The sequence below is a fragment of the Cupressus sempervirens genome, chromosome 11 (genome assembly GCF_028749045.1).
Source record: "Cupressus sempervirens isolate cs-2001-9-10 chromosome 11, ASM2874904v1, whole genome shotgun sequence".
Taxonomy (NCBI): domain Eukaryota; kingdom Viridiplantae; phylum Streptophyta; class Pinopsida; order Cupressales; family Cupressaceae; genus Cupressus; species Cupressus sempervirens.
In genome coordinates, this window is record NC_143128.1 from 358930230 (window position 1) to 358953134 (window position 22905).

The window sequence follows — 22905 nt, forward strand, 5'->3', positions numbered from 1 at the left end:
GTTAGAAAAGTTCTAGCATAAAACCTTTACTCGAGTCTATCAAGAGTGCCTAGCAAATGCCATTCAATATTATGCAACTAGGATTGGTAGAGCTATTATCATCTTCTAGTGGCAAGAATGTACCAAAAAGTTTATTATCTCCACTCTGTAATGTAGTCATTGCAAGATTGAATGGTCCTACACGATTCTTGTGTATCTGAAGAGTTGAGATACTCCAATCTGTTTGATAGATTTTTGATGCCCCCAAATCGTAAAGGGCTATTCACACTGAGTCTTCCTTAGAACTTACTTTTCATTTTTATTACATAAAGAAAGGTCAGTGTGAAACTGGGATACCTAAATAAAGATGGGTGAGAAAAATGAATAACAGTAAGATACCTGCGATTAACATCTCAATGCAATTTTCAAAAGAGACTTGATTATTTTGAGATTATCAAACTGAAAAATGTAGCCAGGAGAACAAAAAAAGAACAAAGAGTTGTAAGATGGTGGCTAGAATATTGTTTCTTCTTTTATGTGAGTGGTTGTGTGAAGGATAACAAAATCTCTAGATTTTGATTCCAAATATATATATACTTCGCTATTCTCATAGTAATCAATGTAAAACTTCTCAACATGAACTTCGGTTTGAAAACTGGGAATTGGTTTAGACAAAATCCAATTTGGAGTAAGCACATACCTCATCATAAAATTCAAGCCTTGAGGAACTGTAATTGAACCATGGTAGCCCCCATAGAACTTAGAGTTGCCCCTGCCATTATGAGAAAAAGAGCTGCATGTACACCAATATGTGCAAGCCTACCAGTAAGCCCTTTGAGTCCATATAGACCTGATTTACTAAAGAAGACCTACAAGCCTCAAATTTTGAAAACAAAAGATCATAGTATCCATGGAATAAGAGCAGAAACACTAGATGAATGCTATGAGATCATTTCTTCTAAATAATCACAATCAACTTACCTCATATCCTAAACCCATTATAAGAACACCAAGGTCTTGAATATGAGCTTTGGGAAGTGATTCTACAACTTCTAGTTTTAGGATGTTGGATCCAAACTTTATGAATGCTAAGGAGAAGGATATAAATGTCTTGGGGAACCCTAATGCAAGGGTTGGTAAATTCCATTATATGGCTATAGTACGAAAAAATAGACTGTGCCTAGAATTGCAATGACAGTTACTAGTTTTTATTAAGTTTTGAAGTGAATAGAGAAGTGTTTGTGGATTTTGTTGGATGGAATAGTGTGTATAGTGTTAATTCTTCCTTGTGCAAGCATTAAATAAGGTATTTTCAAGTTTTACAAGTGCTTTATTTAATTCTTTCTACGTAGACTGTGCTCCCTATCTAGTATCTATGATGTCATTATCATGACACTGTAATTTGGAAGCATTCAATGTTAAAGTAATTCTAGAGAAGGTAGAATGCAAATTTTAAAGATAGACAACATTCAAGCATCCCCTCATAATAAAGACAATGCCTTGAATAAAATTTGGCATTGAAGGATCCCTCATTTTGGTAAAAATCATCAGAAAACTGTAAGAGACATGAAATTTCCACAGTTCATGATAGTTCTAGTGAATTCTTTTGGATATAATGATGCAACTCTTTTTAGCATCAATAGTTTGGATCACACTCACATTTTTTCTCAAATGTTGATGCTAGAAAACACTATAGATTTTTGAGAAAAAGTAGGTATAAGTCATATATTAACTATGGCATGGAGTCCTTGTAGTACTGAACTTCTTAAAGATTTGAAATTCATGCAAAAAATGTCACAAATAGCATAAACACCAATCTTACTTGTAAGAGTTGTTTTGATTGTGTGGATTCTACCACTCTAGAGATGATTGAGAAATTTGTTAGCATCATTTAGCAATTTCAAGTAAACAGTACTCACATTAAAGATTTTACTAAGTTGCATATTTCATCTTTAGCTAGAAAAGGCAGTGATCTTATATAAAGAATCATTTATCTAGCTCAAGAGGTCATACTAGTGTTAGATGTATATGCTTCCTATTTGGCAGCAAAATAATTTTCTATTGATGTTATTGACTATTTGGCACCTCTCCACCCACCTCACCAAGTAGGTCATTGACAAATTGTTAAGGAACACAAATATTTGATCTTGTGCTTTAGGTAATAATTGGATACAACACCATAATAATCTTGAGCTCTCTAAACATGTGCCATCATGAGAGAGCATATACAACTTTCAGACTACATGAAAATATGCATAGAGGCAAACATAAATCTGAGGAGAAAGAATCCAAGCACCAAAATTTAGTTCTTTTTCACAACTCTTGTGTGCTAAAATGTTGTCACACTTCTATGAATCATTACATGTGAGAAAACTCAAGAATGAGCCCTCACAAATCGATCCATAGCTCTCTACTCATAGAGTGCAAGGGTTTGCAATGGAGGCCCTCAGTTTGACCTATTTTTGTGCCCATGCAAGTACACCATGAGATGAGAGATTCAAAGAGGAAAAAGCAAGAATGCTAGTCTCCATGATCTTCAAATATGCATGAAAGCAAGATCTAATCTATCAATGCAAAATCTAAGCTATGAAAATAAGATCTAATCTATGAAAGCAAAATCTAATCTATAAATGCAAGATCTAAGCTAAAAGCCCATGATGGGTGCAAGAGAGAAAAAGACAAGAAAATAGAAGTTCTCCACAAAAAAGCTTTTGTATTCAAACTCGTTCAAAAATTGGTCTTCAAACCTGCAGCATAACGATAGCATAATCATGGGTGTCTAACATGAGGAGAGGGCTCTCCCTTATAAAGAAAATTATGGAGGTGAGAGGCTTCTCACAACCAATATGGGATAATAGAGCTTGATCCATGTGAGACAAAATTTCACCAATGAGAAAAGAGGAGTGGTTGAGAAGAAAGTTGTGATCCATGTGAGACAAGATTCCACCAATTAGAAAAGAGGAGTGGTTGAGGAGAAAGTGGAAAGATAAATCCCACTTAGATCACATTTTTAAGTGTAGAGAAATTAAATAAAAAGAATTTATTTTATTTCCTTTTTTCATCAAAAGAGATATTTAAGTGAGATTTTTATTTAATTAAAAGGGAGCAAGTTCTTTTTAATTAAATAGAAGATATTTAATTAAATTAAAAGAGAGGTTTTTCTCTTAATTAATTAAATGTGGATGAATTGTTTAATTAAAAGAGAGGTTTTCTTTTAATTAAATGGGGATTTTATTTTATTTAATTAAAAGAGAAGATTTTCTTTTAATTAAATAAGACTTGGAATAAAATGATCAATCTTAGAAATGAAATAAATCGAATTTGATCAAGGAAATTGATTTGAATTGATTTAATAAAATATTACAAACCATTGATTCAGAAAATTTGATAAATTGATAAATTGAATAATGGGGGCCCATAGTCTAGGCGACCATTTTTGGGTGCATACAACTCTCACCCTGATCAGTAGACAATAAATAAAGTGGAGAGAAAATGGTTGCATATTAAACATAAGGCTTTAACATGGCATGAAAAATACTCACTTTTTAAGCTTATGGAAATTAGGAGGAGGGTTACAACTTACAATAGCATTGAATTCTATGTAGCAATGCTGGAAGTTAATTGAAGTTGGCATCTACCAGTTTAGCTTCCTCTATTCAGCTCTCTAGTTTCTAGTCTTTGCCATTTTCTTTAATGCAATCTTGAATAATTTGCAACAGAGCCATCTTTGACTTCATTCCCTTTCTACTCATGAATTTTTTCATTTTCAATCCTTCTAGTAGAGCTAACAGCTTCATCCTCATTATTAGACTTGGTGCCAAAAAATTATGATCCTCCTTTTATGAAGGAGCCTAAAGGATAGTGGATAACCATTCCCTCTCCCATTGGTCTAGGGTTGCCTCTGGCAGCCCCATCAAAATTCAACTTTAAAAACCATCCTTAGGTGAAGACACTTTCTTGTTAGCTGATAACTTTTATTCTTCACAACTATTCCAAAAATAGGAATGTGAGTCTTACTATTATGCATCACTTAATTTAGAGCTAACTGCAATTAGTTAAGGTTGGTAATTAAACTATGGTATTAAAGTGGGTTAAGTGTGAGTGGAAAATTGTTAGACCTTTCATAGTGAAAACCTATATTCAAATCCACAATGGACATTTTACATATTCATATGCCAAATTACACCATCCAATTCTGAGTGTTGTGGAACTCGATGGGTGAAATGAGGTGCAAGTCTTGCATCTTACGTGGATCTGATGCAAGGTTACCACTTGGTTGTGGAATCTAATCCCAAAGACTTTGTGCAAGGGGAAATTACCAATGGAAAAAAAGTCAAATTTAGTTATGTTTTCTAAACTCTTCTTACTAGAATTTCAACAAGAGAAACGAGCCAATTTTTGCCATCTAGAGCTTGGTTTTAGTCAATATTTTTTGGTTATAGAGATTTATACCTCAAGTTTTGCACATTGATATTGTTAAAAATTAATCTTAATTTTTTAATTAGTGAAACATCTATTTGATAATAGGGGCGTGTAAGCAAATCTAGTTTGTTTGATGTGTTTGATGTAGGTTTCTTTTAGAGCTAGTAGGTTATAAAAATTGGCATTGCGTTGAGGGTTGCATAAGCATATTTCAACACCTACTATTTTATGCTTTATTGTAATTTTGTATGTGCATTTTAGTTAAAATGTGGATTGCAAATTAAATTAAAATGTGGGGAAATTTTTTTAAAAGAGAGAAAAAAAATCAGCACTTTTCTTATGTATAAATTAAATTTCATCATGAGTTTGTGTTGATATAAATTTCTTATATAGTTTTTTCTACATTGATATCCACAACAAGACCATTTCACACTATATATGTATGAGATGATGCGAAACCTTTTTTAGATGCATTTTTGCCAAGGTTTCTAGTCTACATGTAGAATTGGTAAGATTAATTTTGTTACTATGATATCAATGATAATAAATCCAGACTAATGTTCCTATGTTAGAAAATGGTACTTAGAAAAATTAGGCCTTCACCACTGTGATTGCATCTTTGGTTTATCTCTAATTTTCTTTCCCATTTATCAAGTTATGAGTGTTTTTATGGAGTTTCAACACTTGGTTGTAGATATACTAGAGGGTGCAAATCCATCAGAATTGGCCAACAAAGTGGCCAAGGTGTTTGGTTCCATAGACATTGCCAAGATAGCTAGTCCTGCTAGTCTTGGAATGTCTTCTAGTTCTACAATTATCGAGACAATGAAACAAATCTATAAGTCACCTCAGACTACTAAAACTAATATAGAGTCTGGTGATGCAGTTAAGAGAATACTGCAACAACTTGTGAATTCCAAACTAGACATGTTGTTTATCAAAGGGACACCCATGGGAAGTTGAGGTTGATAAACAATACATAATCCTTAATGTTTTTCAAATCAAAAGTCCAAGTAACCTAGATAAAGAAAGCCTACATAGAGATTTATTGAAAGGGGACCAAGTGAAAATATAAATAATGTAGTACTTAGAATCCTTAATGTTTTCCAAATCAACAGTTTAAGTAACATGGATAGAGAAAAATTGATGATATGTATGCCTACACAGAGATTTATGTAATACATGATCTTGATTCAAGGGTGTGTGTAATGGGGGAGTAATTGTAAAAAGAACATCCTGTACAACCTTTTTAAATTATCAGATAGTGATTTGGCTAACTAGGCTCTAGTCCTTGCTGGGTTTCACATGGAAACTATTCCCATTCTATATTGGCTACCTATAAAGACTATGGGGGAGAAAATAGATAGTTGTCTATCCTATGGACAACTATACTACATCTCTACCTTCTCTACAACTATAGAATATAACAAATAAAACCTTAATAATGTTCATCAATTATCTAACAAATTGTTGATATACTCATCCTAGTGGTAATGAAAAACAATATATAGTCAACTCTCAAGGATTGAAGATTCAAAGAAGTAATTCCTACAAATACAGGGGATGGTAATTCCCTTTCCTATTTCAAATATATGTTCTATATCAACCCATAGTTGCATGTGTTTGTCATGGAATTCATAATAAAACATTGAAGAATCCATTAACTACTAAATCTATGATTTAACTTTATAGAAATACTCAAGTATTTACTTAAAATTATTGGGAAAGAATAAAATAAAACAATATTTTCTTGGTCTATATGCAGTTGGGGATGGGCAGTGTACTAGAGACTCTTGTGGTGCAGGATATATTCTCATGCTTAGAGTTTATATGCTAACATAGCTGTGAAAAGTCATGGCAATGGCTTGAATTGCCTTGATGTGATTGATTAATGTTTACTTTTAGTTGTATTAATATTCAAATTGGGTTAGTAATCAATGGTTTTTTAGTAGGTTATATTCAAATTGGGTTTTGGATTGTTTGGAGTAGCTATCCCATTTGATGGATTATTTGTTCGTGTTTTGAGATTTATGGGCTTTTTCTCAATTTCAATGGCTTAAGCTATCATCTTATCTATAGTAGGCTCTAGTGTGATTTCTCTTCTAAATTTAATTTCTCATAAAAAACAACTTAACTCAGGAGTAGCAAAGAATGAACTAGGTGCTGCTAAAATTCTCTACCCTCATTTTAGCCACAAAAGATGATTTTTTCCTATTCATAAATAGTGAAATGGTCATGGAAAAAGTGTTAAACATAGTGACAATGGCTTTCCATAGTGTACAACTGGTTCCATAAGCTAGAATATAAATTTTGATCTAGATGAAATCAAGCTTTACATCATCGCTAGATCTATTTGGTAGAATGTATGTTTTAATTTTAGAGGTACACTTTTATATCAAACTGACCAACTAAGCTATAAATTATATTTTTAAATTCTATATTGTCATCAAATGCACATTAGATTTATTTCAATAAATTCTCTTAACTACATGGATGGATTTTCATCTTCACCATTGGCTACAAGTAGTTGTTCCCCAACTATTTCATCTATGTAGAGATATCATGTTGATTTTTTTGAATTTGGCTACTTATGGTATTGCTATCCAATGTCTTGCAAATTCATTTGTAGTTTCTAATATAATACATAGAAAATATCATGAATATATGTTTTATTGATGTTTTAGTTGCATCCATGTTTTTGCAACTCTTTCTTCATTCTTCTAATTTTTTACATAGGGAGTACTAGATTTTAACAATCTTCTTCTGACCATTGAAGTAGGAACCCTTCATTTTTGCTATAAATCTTTATAATATAATTCTGCACAAGCTCTGTAAAGGGATGTAAACATGTCTTCCTAGCTTAACATGATAAATTAATGTCAAGTTTGCCATCAGTATTATCTAGCATTAGCATCTTTTTGTAGCCATGGCAACAAAAGTTGTTGCTGCTAGGAATTGCCTTTGAAAATCCAAAGGCCAAATGTAATATTGACTTTAAATATTATAGATATATCAAGTACAAGTTATTAATTTCTACATTCAATCCAACAAGCACATAACCTAGAAGAAAAATGGAGCTATTAAAGAAGGAAAATTATGGATTCTTGAAACATTTTGTTTCCCCTTATTAGAAATTTAGCTTTCAATCCTGTCAAATAGGAAGAATCACTTCAAATTAATTGAAAAGACTTGACAACATGAGTAAAGTTTATCAAGGATTTGGTCTAGACAAGAGAATGTGAAAAAATCCAACAAAGACTCAAGAAATATGCTTATAAGTGAAGAGCTTGATAACCTCTTGAATAAAGATAATGAATATTGTTGAATGCAAATGTTGAGGATTTATTAGCTGTCATGTTTTTAGAGATTGAACTATGTCCTAGAAGTCTACTCTGATAGATGGGAAAGAGGGATTATTACATTCTGACAAATTCTAGAGAGGTTTTTATGCAAATAAACTTTAAATGTGATTTTTTTGGGGGTTTTAGATTCATTCCATTTGAATATAGATGCATGATTTTTTTGTGGGGCTTGGATGTTATGTGCAAAGAAATGCAAGAAATATACAAAATTAAATCATTGGATAATGATGGTTCATCATTGATCAGGACAAATATAAAATGCCAATTGATAGTATTGGCTACTTGTTTTTAGATCATAGTTGCTACATGGGAAAGCCTGTGTATCATCATTTACGGTTCACTTCTATAATGTGGATTCCTATCCATGTCCTGGTCCTTAATGTTTAAGAGGTTATTTTGCACACATCTTCACCTTTGTAATAACTATGAAAATTGGGAACAAATTTTGAAAGGTTGTGAGGATTTTTCCTATCACTTTTTCTAAGCTTTCTAACCCCTTACATTTTCATATATCTGGTCTATTGATAAGTGGGCATTAAGAAATAGCTCTACTAATGAAATATGTATAGAAAATCTCTTACATTGTCATTCATCTGATCTACTAATAAGTGGACATTGAGCAATAGCTCTACTAATGAAATATGTTTAGAAAAAAAATTGTATATGAGCTCAATAATTTCTCATCTTTGAGACAGATCTACCATTAAGGACTGGTTTGAATAACTTATTAATTTGAAAACCTTTGGATATTTGATTCTAGAAATACAAGGCTTGTGTTTGAGTTAGAGTATGATTAAGAAATCAATAGAAGAATGATATAGTGTAGCACCAATGACAGTCTATACTCATTAGTTTGCATCAATTTAAAATCACTTATTAATTTGAAAACTTTTGGATATATGATTCTAGAAATACAAGGTTTGTGTGCACATTAGAGACTGATTAAGCAATCAATAGAAGAATGATTTAGTGTAGCACCAGTGATAGTATATACTCATTAGTTTGCATCAATTTCAAATTACATAAATTATTTCCATACTTGAAGGAACTGGAAATAGTGAAAGGGATAGGTGTGTTAACTATTAGTAAGTTTGTTTGCTGTAGTAATAGTTTTTTGATGAGATTCAGATGGGAATGTTATTGATTTCCCATCCTTGACAATTTGGCTTGAAACTTAGAAAATAACAAAATGTTTACAATTGAGAGCTATCTTTGTGACAATTTAGAGATGTCATTTTCCCTTTCTTTGGGCCATCGATGAGCTTGGATGTGAACCCTATAGTGGGCTTCTTGGGTACATCTAGGTGGCATCTGCCTCCACCTCCACCTTCCAATTTATCTGCCTTCACATCCTACTTCCAAGGAGTGCATCGATAAATTATTATCAGCATGAATGCCTAATGGGCAATATCGAAAGCCAAATTATGATTGTCTAGACAAAATCAATGTGTTTCTAAATAGGTTTAGTGGGAGAGGGGTGTTGGGATGCCCCTATCTTCTTACTTATTTTCTTTTTGAATAACTAAGAAAGAACCCTGAAGATAGATGTTTGATGTTGTACAATCCCCATACAAGATCCTTTCACTACTACCTTCAAACTGGGTAGGTCACACTAGAAATTAACATAAGTTCTCATCATGAAGTGGTTGCAGTTGATGTTCAAGATAGAAATACAACTAGTGTTGAAGCAGAAGAATAGCTAAAAATTGAAAAATATTTGGTGTCTGATGATGAGGTTGAGAAGGAGGATGGACACAATCATACTTGCACCTCCACTACACATTAATACAAGTGTTGCTAAAGCAAAATGGCTTGATATTGAAAAGTATCTTATGTTTTATGAGGAGAATGGACATAATCCCTCTCTACCTGTACCCCCATCTCCAATACAAATTATAAGTGTTGCTAAATTAGTTACAGTTGGTGACATAAATTTGAGTTTCTATTCTACAGTTTGTATAAATATTTCAATACATTGATGATATGTCAATATCCATTGCACTTATCTATACACATACCCAAATACTATCACTAATACAATCAGATCCAATGGACTTCCCATCTAATATCATTTTTTTATTAGAGGGTGGGTTGATATTAATCAAGCATCTACCATAATACATTATGATATTGTGAAAAGCTCAAGTATTGGCTTTTAAACAAGAAAGAATTGTTGAGTAGATTGGAAAGGGGATTTAAATTCTAAAAATAGTACATAATGTAGTAAAAAATGGGAAACAAAAATCTCTTCAATTTGTGTCCCAAGCAATAGAATAAATTTGCTTCATTTCCCTTAAAACTATCCAAACTTGGGCAACAGGCTCCACTCACTCTGCTACTTCACTACATCGAACCAAGCAAAATATGTGACATTATTCCCCAAACTAATGGCCATATGGTTACTTCTACTTGGCTCCATCTTGTCTACCTCAATGCCATTTTTTACCAAGGTGCCATGCTTAATGGCTAGAAAACCTTGGGCTTGAAACCCTCAAAAAAGTGTAAGGCAGCTGAAAGGTAGTTGCAAGACAATATATATCTCATAAATCATTTCATAGTGCATATCTATGCTTGGAAATGTCTTCTTAAACAACTAGCTCTAATGTCCTTTCTTGTTCTTCTCTAGGCTCTACATTTTCACTGTGTTGAGCGTGCTCTTGATCCTATAGCACATTCCTAGTCTATGATTTGGAATTTGTGTATTCTCCATACAAATACAATGTGAAACTCCACAAAGCCATAACGAGAGCGATGCCCTTTAAGCTACTGAATTTCTCATTGTAAAACACCATTGCAAGCAACTCATTGTATATATTTGGTAGACATCATCCCCTATGGGCAATCTTTTGGGAAAATACTAAAACCCAATATCTTCCTCCCACCCAATCTGTAGGCTCCAATCCATTATTGAGATAATCATCTAGAGCACAAAGTGTACACCAATAGCCTCTGCTCATGCAACTCACTCCTTCTACTGTGATGCTCCTCTTTGCATTGGCATTTTCCACCCTTGCTCAACCTATGAATGAATGAATTTTTTTTTGAACTCGTGAATGAGAAGCTTTTTCTTTTTTTGTTAATAACATTGAGTTGGTCGAAATTAAACTTGGGAAAACATAGATTGGTCGAAATTTTGACCAAATTGGCTATAGAATTTTTATTTTCGAGCAACATAGGAATGAAAAGGAAAAAAAAACAAAGGAATTATAGCTTTGGCTGAAAATTTTGGTAGAAAAACAAGTCCAAACATACTAGTGTCCCCAACCATAAGATAGGTTGATGATCATATGATCATAGAACCTTGAGTTGACCACAATAAAGGCATTCAAATATCCAAGCTAGAAAGGAAAAGGGTCTTTGACCAATAAAATTACAAGAAAGATATAGGGTGGGTGTTGAATATAATTGACTTGCTGATACATCAGAATTGGCATGTTGATAAAAAAAAGGAAAACAATTCTTTAATGGCGGATTGGATTTTGATTGTCTACAAATTTCTTTTAGCATCCCCATGCCTAGTAAATTCAAGAGGAGCATGCACTCATCATCCAGTTATCCATCTACCCAACTATGCATTGATTGGCACTGTTTCTATCACTTTAGGGTTTACTCTAGTTAGGGTTTTTTTATGATTTTCATGTCTCTACAAGTATACCTAATCAAATCTATTGTTTGGATCATCTTGATTATTCTCTTAGCATTTAATGGTAGTGGTTGTGGAGTAACTTCAGTAAGAAATATCTTAGTTATGTCTGAGCTATAAAGGTAGATTTTGTAATCCTTGTAAGGGTTATTTTTTCTCTAATTCTCTAGTATTGCTTCTATGAATACTACTATAATTTCTCATGCCTCTGAGCCATTGTAATCCTCTGTTGAGTCTCTTTTATCCATTAACACTGTGCAAGATTTTGTTGCCTTTGGTTAACGTTCTTGTCTATATTCTACAATTTGCATGATTATATCTACTTTTGGCATTTGAATGATATTAAGTGAAGACTCTTCATATAGTATTCTTTTATTGTCTAATCTACATGTGGTTGTTGAATTAAGCAAGGTCTAAATCTATATTCTTTGAGGTTATAACTAGTTAACTGTGCATTTATGGGCAGAGATAAGATCAAACACTATTTTGGTGCATCACCCCTTAGGTTAGAGTAGGTAGATTTTCTTTCATGCATTCCTTCTCTCTTTTCCTCTTCAAGTGTAGTTAGGTGCGCCCTAATAATAAAGAAAACTAACCTTCTCTAGAGACTCAACCTCATAGTTCAAGTCCCATAGCTTGGAGGTTGTTTCTATGTTTCACAAGGTTGTCCTTAGGTAAAAACTTTGGACAAGGGCATAAAATTTTGTGACAACATTCATCATCCTCTTGTTCCTCTTCTAGAATAACTTCTGGGATTGATGGAAAAAGATTAACCTTTCTTATCATCTTTTGTCTTTGTGTCCTTCTAATCAAAGTTTTCATCTTTCTTTTCTTGGTGGCCAATGGGGATGTTTCTTCCTCTTGCACAAGTGGAGACACTTCTAGTGCTTCTGTTTTAGCTTCTTGCCCTTGTTTCAGTAGTGGCACTAACAAAGTATCTTAAGTTTGGATGGCTTCTACATTTTTTTCTCCTTGTACATTCTCTTCCCTTTTATATTTTCATGCTTGAGTTACCTCTTCTTCAGGCTTAACTTACTATGGGGAAGTTCTTTTCCTCTTATTTTGACCCTTCTACACCCTAAATATCCAACTTCTCTATTGTGTTGATGCACTCTTTCTAGTCTTACTGGAGACTGAGCTGTGAATGTTGGCACTATTACCTTTGCTCCTCTACCTTTCACTAGGTGGGTTGTAGCTTGTATAGGTGGGTTGTAGCTTGGAAAGATACAGTTTGTGGAATTGGATCTAGCTTGAATGGTCTCTTGATCCAAACCTTGTTTAATTGGATGACATGCCTTACCCTATGATTGATATCTATGTTTTCTTCTTGATCAATCTCTATGTTCATGATAGGTTGATTAGATATCTTATCTCTATTTTACAAGGGATCTAAAACCTCTTTAGCGTCTTGTTACACTATCTTTAAAGGGATCTTTATTTTCAAGGCTCTACCTACCAAATAGAGAGTCATGCTATAATTATCCCTTATTTGGATTTCATAGTCATCTAGTGCATTCATCCAATGATCCTTTATGGCATCCTCATGTTGGAATTATTTTCCCACCAAGTACTAAACTTTTCCAATATTATCAAAATAGGGATGAGGAGAGTTATATTCCTCCAAGGGATACTAATCCCATTTAGACTCAAAAGTCACAATATCCTACTTTTGACTAACACTAAACGGACCTATAGTGATGGGCCATACCCAAGTCTTCTTATGTTGCTTCCTTACTCTCTCATATGTAGACAAGAGTTGTTGTGCAATATCTAGCAATATAGGTCTATCACATAGATATCTAGGGAGATTCTTTGGATGAATATTCGCACCCACTACCCTTAAATAGGTGAATGTTTTAAATTGGATGTAATAGGCGTAGATTTTTGTAATATTTTCTACTACCTCATTTGACATCCTTTTCACATAATATCCTTTAATGAACTAGATGATTGCAAAAAAGAAGGCATCATTCACTATTCTATATTCTTTGCTATGCTCTAAAAGATTTTTCTTTACCAACTGGGGGTATACCACATAAGGCCATGTGTTTGAATCTTGCATTTTGCCCCTTTTGAATAATCCCAAATAATCTATTGCTCTTGCAGCTAACAGGTACACCAAATAGGATTTCATATAGAACTTTTGGTTGTTCTTGACCACCACCAGTTGCTTATCTAAATTCTCACTAAGAATTGAAGCCCAATCAATTAGCATTTTTGCTATTTTGATGGTCTCGATAAAGTGTAACACCTATATGTTCAGGTGTCCAGCTAATGATAATCCCATAACTCTACTCAAGAGCACTATATAATGTCCAATATCATCTTTCATATAGCCCCTCATCATATCTACTTTTCCTACTTTTTTTCCAAGACTTGAGTCTTCTCAATGATATACAAGGATTGAATGATTTCAGATGCTTCCTCTCCATGCTCTCTGTACCACCTATCTGCTTGATGGTATGTTAACCTGATGTACTGATATGCTCTTAGAAGATGGAATACTTTCTCTATATTCTTAGGCTTTAGATCTAGGATGATCTTTCAAGTAATTCTTTTTATAACCCTTTCCTCTAAAACATAGTTCTTTGCCAATGTCATGATCAACTTTGAAGATTATAGTGAAATTGGGTGTGATGTTGCATTAACTAGCCCTAATCTAATAAGTGCAGATACCATAGGAGACCTCTCGATTGGTTTGTTGCATAAAACTAGGAATGTGTTCTAGTTGATATGACCTAGCTCACTATCTCAAATTTCTAAATTTTCATCCTAGAAGCATGATTTTTTCGAAACACCCTGGAATTTGAAGACCACTGGCTTTAGAGCCATCTTTCTAGCAAGGGAGGGTGAGCAGGAAGCCATTTAATCTACCAAAAATAAACATCCATTAGTTTGAAAGATTAATTTTTAAAATTAAAATAAACCCTAATTATGACAAAAAATGACCCAAAATAATTTATAACTATTAAAACACTTAAAAACACTAATACACCTTTGGAAGATGAAAAAAAGGCCCACCTTGGATGTGTGCTATGTGCACTTTCCCCTACACAAAACCCTCAACACTAAGGGTGCACACGTAGTGCACCTTATGGGGTGTGCTAGGTGTGCACCATTATAGTGCAAATCCCCATGTTAAGTGAAAAAGGAAGGGTGCACACTTAGCACACCTTGTGGGGTGTGCTATGTGCACACCCTTTCTATACTTAGAGGAAAGCTTAGCCTTAGTAAAGGTGTACATGTGTGCACCTTGGATAGGTGCACACATATGCACCTTTATCTTGGGTGAAGGCTAGTGTTTTAGGTTTTAATTTTTTTATTTGTTAGGTTAGTGCAAAAAAAGGTGTGCAACTTGTGCACTTTGGAAGGTGCACAAGGTGCACATGTTGGAAGGTGTGCACCTTTACCTTAGTTGTTTTTTAATGTGTTTGCTATGTGTATAGGTGGTGAATTGGGATGAAGTGCACCTTAGAATCTATAGAGGTGCGGTAGCTAGGAGAGGAAAGAAGTCAAGTGTTCAAAGGGGGTGGGATCTTTGGCTTTATAGGTCTAGGATTGAGCACACCTCTTGGAGGTGCGCACCTATGTAGGTGCGGAGGTGCGCACCTATGTGTTTTTTCTTCATGTGACTAGCACACTAGCACACCTTTAGGGGTGTGCTAGGTGTGATAGTGCACCCCTTACATAAAAAAAATTGATTTTCTCCTAAAAATAGTCATTTCTCTTCAATTGGTTTTTCTGACAAAGAGCTAGACTAAGCCAAAAACACTATGAAAAACCCTAAAAAGGACTTAGACCCTAGACTAGGGATTTGGAAAGCTAAAAAAAATTAGGGGGTCCCCATTTCTAAGTGAAATGGGGCATGCATTGTGAAACCACAACAAGGCCTATTTTTCATGGATAACATAAATGAATCTTACAACAAGGTTGTTGAATTGATGGAGTATGTCAGACCTTGCTATGATTATAGTAGTTGGATGTAGATTGTTAGATAAAAAAAGTATGTGTAGGTACACACTCACAACAAATTATATACAACAAAAATTTAGTGAAAAAAGTAAAATAATATCTATCTACATTGATGAAAGGCCAAAAGCATTAGGAAATATTGTAGGTTTTATAAATAGTACAGACCTACGTCAACTAAGAAGTGACCCAATTGTATATTTGAGGCACAAAAGGGAAATCACATATTTGTATGCTCAATAAAATCAATACATGGAGGCAAAGAGCTTCTTATTGATTACAATTTTAATCACATAGATACAAACAAAGTCACTATCATGGGCAAGATGATATGTACTATGCACATTTAAAATCAACTCTAATCAATGAATCCAATACACCATTAATATTTTTATGTTTTTTTTGCTAACTTAGAAAAATAACACACATTTTTGAACATGTCTCAATGATTTGTTTTTGAAATACATGACTATAGTATGGATCAACAACCACATGATACACATGATGATGATGGTTCTCATAGAACTTCTTCTTCCCGATAGGTAAAACTCATTGTTGTTGTACAAATTAGATACAAGAAATATATGTTAATGTAAATTTTTTATTGTATTTTATTCTTCACTACTAATTTGGATTGATTTTAAATATAGTACTAATAATATTGTTCTCACAAATGAGCGCTGATTAGGAAAAGAGAAAGGAACAAGTAGTCCATGAGGAGTCATAGGATGAGCAAGATCCATTGGTTGTTGGTTTTGTGTCAGCCATTAATCCTATGGTTGCACTATGAAAGGTCCTTTGTGCACTATCAAGGGTGTTAAATCAGTTGGCATCAATTCAACCTCAGACTCCTCAAATATAAATGAGAGAGGATGAGTGGATGCACCTAGTTTAGAATTATACAATAAGTATTAATGTATTTTTTAATTATAAGAAAATCTCAATAATGGTTTTTATTGTATACTTTTTTATTTGTCATTAAATAAAATGCATGTGTTATTTTTATAGAGGACGAAAAATAGTTTAAAGGGTCATGCCCTAGATGGAGATACTTCAAGTGGTTCAAGTATATCGATGTTCTATCTTACACTTTTTTTTTGCTCGAACAATATTTTTTTCGATAGCTCTAACAATCTTGTTTTTCTATGCTCTAAAAATCTTATTTTTTAGCACCTAGTATTGATTCTATGTTTACTATGCTGCCTGCTATAGGAATAGAACCATAGAGGTAATGCCAATTGTAATGTTAGAAACACATAGCATGACAACAAATGCGATGGAAACACCTATTGGTAAGTAGATTCCTCTTTCTCTCTCTCATTTTTCATGTGTTTATTTCACTTGAACTAGTATTTCTTTGGGGGCATTTTATAATATCGAATTCATTTTATGCAGGAGGCGATAAGGATGTTCCTAGATGCACCTATGTTAGATGTACATGAACACTAAAGAATTGTGATCAATTGCTTAGGAGCAATGAAGATGAACTTCCCTTGAGAGTAGTCCAACTTCTTTGTTCTTTAAAGATTGATCCTTTCTTTTACAATACAATATTATACTCATAATCAAATGCACTAACCTCTCGTGCAGTCCCTCATAATAACTACTAATCCCATTATTATTTTGCAGGGAATAATCTATTTATGAAAAACTTAATGATGAATGTTTGTGCATATTTAGGTCGATCATACACATAAGGTATCATATTTTGATTTCAGTACTAGATCATATTTCCTTTGATCAATTTATTCAAGTAAATTAAAAGGTAGCTTCAATTCATTTATGAATCTAACCATTTTTTTATTTTCTTAAAAGGTGAAATTTGCAAACTAAAGAGTTAAAGGATAAACACATTAATGCCATGACAACACTTTTTGACCCAACGTCTTTCAAAAACTTAGGTTCCTTAAGAAAGAGGGCCAAGCTTTGAAGTATATTAGGTATAAATAAAATATCAAAATGGAATGCAACCCTTATTATGAGTGGCCCCCTTATATTCATATTATTGAGTCAGAGAATCTTAAAAAGGATGCCATTGAGAAAAGTACAAGAAATGGTGGAGAAATAGTACCACTTGAGGAAAGAAGGCATGTCATAATATTAAAAATGAAATTATATACTAATTAATCTTAATACTTATGTGATATAGCATATTTCAAACTTCGCATAGGTTTCTTGACACATTAAAGACATCTGAAGCAAGAAAACAGAAGCACATGCAACACAAGCTTGGCTTGGGTTGATATTCAAAACTTGCTATATGAATTGTATGTATAAGTAAATGAAAAATTATATGCATATATTTATAAATTCTAAAAAATTGGTCTTGATGAAATTGATTATAAAAAATTCATGATACCAAGCAAAAATGTAGGCCTTGGAGTTAAAAAAACAACTTTTGAAGAGGACAATAAAATACCCTATAGAGAAGGCTATACAACTATGGCTGAATGACTCCAAGCAATGAGTGCACAAGGTTTTTTTGCTAGATCTATCGATGAGGAAAATAAGTCAATTGATTTTTATTTGAAATTGAATACTTTAGCAATTACTGCATTTGATATTAGTTCCAAAAATATAAGTCGTTATATTTGTTTTAAGTAAGGAAACAATGATTATATATTTGTTTAAAACTTTAAAGTGAATATATTTGTATGTATTAAAATGAATGATTAACATCTCTTAGTATTTGTCTTGTATTTATATGTATATTATTGATAAATTCACTAATTATTTACATTAGATTTTAGCCTACCAATCGTGATACACCATCTGAGCACCATGGAGCTATCGATTCAAATGTGCATGGTAGTATGGAAGGTATATATTTTCTATTTGAATTTTGATTTATGAATTATTAATACAAGTAAATATTTAAAATTGAACTTGGTGTAGTAATTCAAATTTAACTATAATATGTTTTGGGATTAAGAAAACATCTTGTATTGTAGTTGTAGGGGATGTATAGTTTTTTCCTGATGAGTGCATTAAGGTTCAAGCCGTCGGGAAAGATGATGTGGTTGGACAAGGTGAAGAGTGCTACACTTATGTTCTTTAAAGTCTTTAATGTCTTGAATTTTTAAAATTTAACCTTTTTATTTGTTATTGTAGAGGACCCACCTTTGCAAAGGATAGTGAGATCACATCCACATGTGAGAAGAAATGTTGATGACGACATGGATATGCCTCTACAAAAATATAGGGAAGGACAAAAAAAAATGATTCTCATTTATGTAGCTTATTTGATAATGACTGATGTTTATGTCTTGACATTTTAATTATGTTCTATTGAATGTTCATGTGAATGTTCTAATGAATCTGATGTTTTAATGTTCATGTGAATTTTCTAATGAAACTTATCTATTAATGAATGTTATCATGTGATAATTCATGAATAATATATTTTATTAATAGAATGAATGAATTTTAGATGTTAATGGGGAATTTAGATGATGGGGGGGGGGGGGGGTGGGGCCAAATGAGCTTCCACCTTCACATGGTTGGCCTTGATTAGTAGAGAATATTAAACTATTCTTAAAACCAAGTGAAGCTCAATATTAACCTATGATTGCATGAGAATTAACTATGCCAAACTCTTGGTTTCAGGCAATGTAGAAGTAGGACATAGTTCAATATGCAATCTCAATTCATATGCATAGGATATCAGGTGGAGTTGAAAAATGCAACAAGTTTGCATTTTTTTTAGAGGCATTTAATTAGTTATTTTAAGTTATAGACCATCATGATCATTGTAACTTTGACTCTTATAGGCAAGGGTAATGTCCCCAACATGCAAGAAAAGCAAGACTGTCTATGTGCTAGCTTGCCAAGGACATTCTCTCATCCATAACAACTAGAGTTCTAACATTCATGATGGTCTATAATTTAAAAAAATAATAGACCTATTAAATAAATGAAAACATGCACATTTTTTCAGCTCCAATTATTGTCCATGCATATAGAATTCTATTGCACGCGCATTCTTGATTCATAGTGACAAAATCTTATTTTGGATGCAATGGAAAAATGAAATGCACCAAAAGGTGGGAAAATGATGTCACTTTTGCATGCCTAGAGCATTTTTTTGTTATATTTTGTCACATGTATCATTTTAAAAAATTGTTTTGTCACACATATCATTTAAAAAAATTGTTTTCTTCATATTTCAGGTTGAAATAGGTGTGTTTTTTCCATTGATAATCTTGTAGTCTCTAGATAGATGAGATAGCCCACTTTACCAAAGGACATGTGTTACAAGGTACATTTTCTAGAGTATATTTTTTTCATAGATGATGTAGGAATTCTTAGAGATGTATTCTCTAGAAGAACAACTTAGAAATGCTGTATTATTTGGTTTCTTTTTTCATGTATAACTTCATCATTTGATGTGATATGGAAAAGACAAACAATTTGTAGATACACATCATTTATTTTCATAGTTTTAAAATAATTAAGTGGAGAAGTGGATTGATGGGTGTGTTTAATGTCTATCTTCCCTTTGTTTATAAGATCTTAAAGTAGATGCTTGAAATGTAATGCAACTATTACTATGATGATTCAGAAAGAGCTGGACCATGAACATGTCATGAGAGTCCACCTAGAGAATCTTGTTGGAAATATCTTGAACAAACTAAAGGATTACAAGCTAGAACTCTGTCAACTTATTAAGGAAAGCAGGTAGAGAATGGAGTAGGTCACTTCCAATTTGTGTGCCTTAGTGGCCAGTCTAGGAAAGAAAAGTAACGAGGAGATCATGTCTCCAGACACTATTGTGGTGAGGAGTCTAGGAGGGCCTAGCAAGAGAATGAGGTAAAGTATCAAAAAAATAAAAATTTGATTCTCTTGAGGTTCCTATTTCTACCATGATTGATATTATCCAGGCTACTACTAAACTGGTAAGGAGGTGAAGAAGAGCATCAAGGAATTGGTATAGGTGCTAGTTGTGGTTGCTGGTGTGCTAGTTGTTGGTCTAGGTGGTGTTGCTATTTCTATTTTTTATTTTTCTAGCTTTCTATTTAAAAACTTTAGGTTCTAGGTCCTTGTAAAACTTGGGTGTGTTTGGTTTAAATTTTCTATTTTAGGTCCTTGTAAAACCTAGCTGGTTCTTAATAATAATCTTTTGCTTTTGTTAAAGGGTTTTAAGTCCCTTCAAAACCTATTTTTACCTTAATCTAAAACTATTACTATGATGATATGAATTAAAATTGATGCTTGAAATGTAATGCAACTATTACTATGATCATAGGAACAAAAATACTTACCCTTGTGTGGTGTAAGCTTAGTGTGATCCATTGCTTTGACTTCAGGTTAAAGAATAATATCAATTTATTAGGAATACTACCTTTGAAATGAAATCATTCAAAAAATATATTTCTTCCTTAAATCCTGGATATGGGTCTTGTCCTAATATATATATTTTAATAATTATTTCAAACCCAAAGCAACCAATGCCTTCCTGGTGTAGGAGCACCTTAGGAAAAGGCAAACCCTAATTGGAATCTTGGCTTGTAAATTTCCTAACCTGATGGGGACACAAACCAAGAACAGAATGGACACAACAGGAAAAGGGAAATTGTATTAACTGTGAAAATAAGCTAGTACATTCAGTACAGAGAAAATAGACTTCAAAACATGCCCTAAGGGCTTACAATAGCACAAAACTGGAGATAATTTCTCCTTTTGGTACCTCCTCTCAAATTCCACTCTGAACTACCTTTTACAATGCCAAAAATGTCCTTAAATAGACCTCAGAGGGTTAAGGACTAGAATACATTCTAGAAAGTGCTAGCAGGTAGCCACTGACCAAGTAGAAGCTCTAGAAGCCATGTTAAAAGTTGGTGCAAATCTAGAAGAATCCAAAAATGGTAACCGAACTTTCAGGAGGCATAACTTTTGAACCGTAGCTTCGATTGACGAACCGTTTACATTTTCGAAAAGCTCTCGAAGCGCTCTATAGCCCTATGGACCAGCTTTGCTTGTCCCCCATTTTTTGGACCTTTTTGAGGTCATTTAATGACCCTAACCTAACTTTGAAGCATTCTTAAGAGGTCTCCAAAAATTGAAAAACTGCAATAACTTTCAAACCGTGGGGCCTTTTGACCTAATTCTTTTTCTGGAATGCTCTAAATTACAATTACATTCATCCAGCCAATTTACACCTTCTAGTTCACCAAAATGAGTGCTCAATTACATACTCCTATTTTTTTTGGCATTTACACGTATCCCAAGGTGTTCAAATACTCTATCCTAGAACACTAATAGTGGAACTATGAGAGTTGGAACCTTTATTTGACCCAAATGGGTATCCAGAAATGAAAACACATGAAATAGAAACTAAGTCTAAGTACATTTTTTTGGGTGACACAAGATTGCCCTTATACCTCTGGATGCTCCTTCATCATAACCAATCATTGAAAAAATAAGGACTAATCATAAAGTCCCAAGGTGGAGAGTGTGTAGAAAGGTTGAGTGCAAGTGTTGTTCATGATCTAGTTGTTAAGATCTAGTTATTGCTATAAGGTCCTAATAGGGTGAACTATGGTCAAAATTGAAAAATACTTAAAAATTGAGGGATAGGTGTTAAAATGTGGTCCATTGGTGTTTTTTGATCAAATTGGATGGATTTGAGTCAAACTGGACAGGTTTTAGGTGTTAAAAGGCCACCTTTACAAATATTGCAAATGTTGCTCATGGCAACTTTGCAATTTTGTAAAGATGTCATGACAAATTTTCCACAATTTTAGGAAGAAGGACTAAATAGGTCTATGTTTTTAATTGATGGTTTTAATAGTTTAAAATAAGGTATATAAGGACAATCCATTCTATTTTGAGGGGATGGTAATTGTTTTTTACGGACTGGTCATAAGTAAGGAGAAAAACATTGACAAGAAATCATTATGTTGGCATGATGCCTATTGTTTTGGATTGGTACTATGACTTTTTTTATGGATTAGTTTCTTAACATCACATAATTACTCTTTAAATACTTTTTTGAGAAACTTGGATACATTTTGATAGGTTTTAAAAATTATCTAGTTTTTCTTTACCTGCTGGTTTGTAAATAGTAGCCTGAACAAGAATGGCTACAACTTGGATGTCCATGGTTAAAACCTAATGAATTTTGGGATTAAAGTAGTAGACTTTGTACATTATATAAATATGGATTTTTATGGTTGTGTGGATGAGTTTTTTGTTTTTGCAAGCGAGCCCTAGGCAAGGCTAGAGTAGTTTGGCTAGGAAATAGAACGCTTGCAAGTTAGATTAATGCAGTTTTCTTGATTGGTATGAGTAAATATTTCTTGGGAAATGATAAAGGATTGAGTCAAGTGTCCAAAACCCATAGGAGGAAATATAAGAAGGAGATCCCAACATCAAACACATTGAGTTGTTGTCATTGCCCTTAAAACCTTGAAAACAGGGTTTTCTAGAAAGGTACAATACAGACACTTTGGAGGGCTAAAACCTAGAAAATCCTTAAGTATAGGTTGATATGAGACAAATAATAGAAGGATTCATAGTCTCTTATTAAGT

At 33.2% G+C, this 22905-nt stretch overlaps 1 pseudogene; it reads right to left on the bottom strand.

The window, feature by feature from the left end:
• Nucleotides 1-49: 49 nt before the first annotated feature.
• LOC149529556 (cytochrome c biogenesis protein CCS1, chloroplastic-like) lies at nt 50-22476 on the bottom strand (annotated as a pseudogene).
• Between the last annotated feature and the right edge of the window lie 429 nt (nt 22477-22905).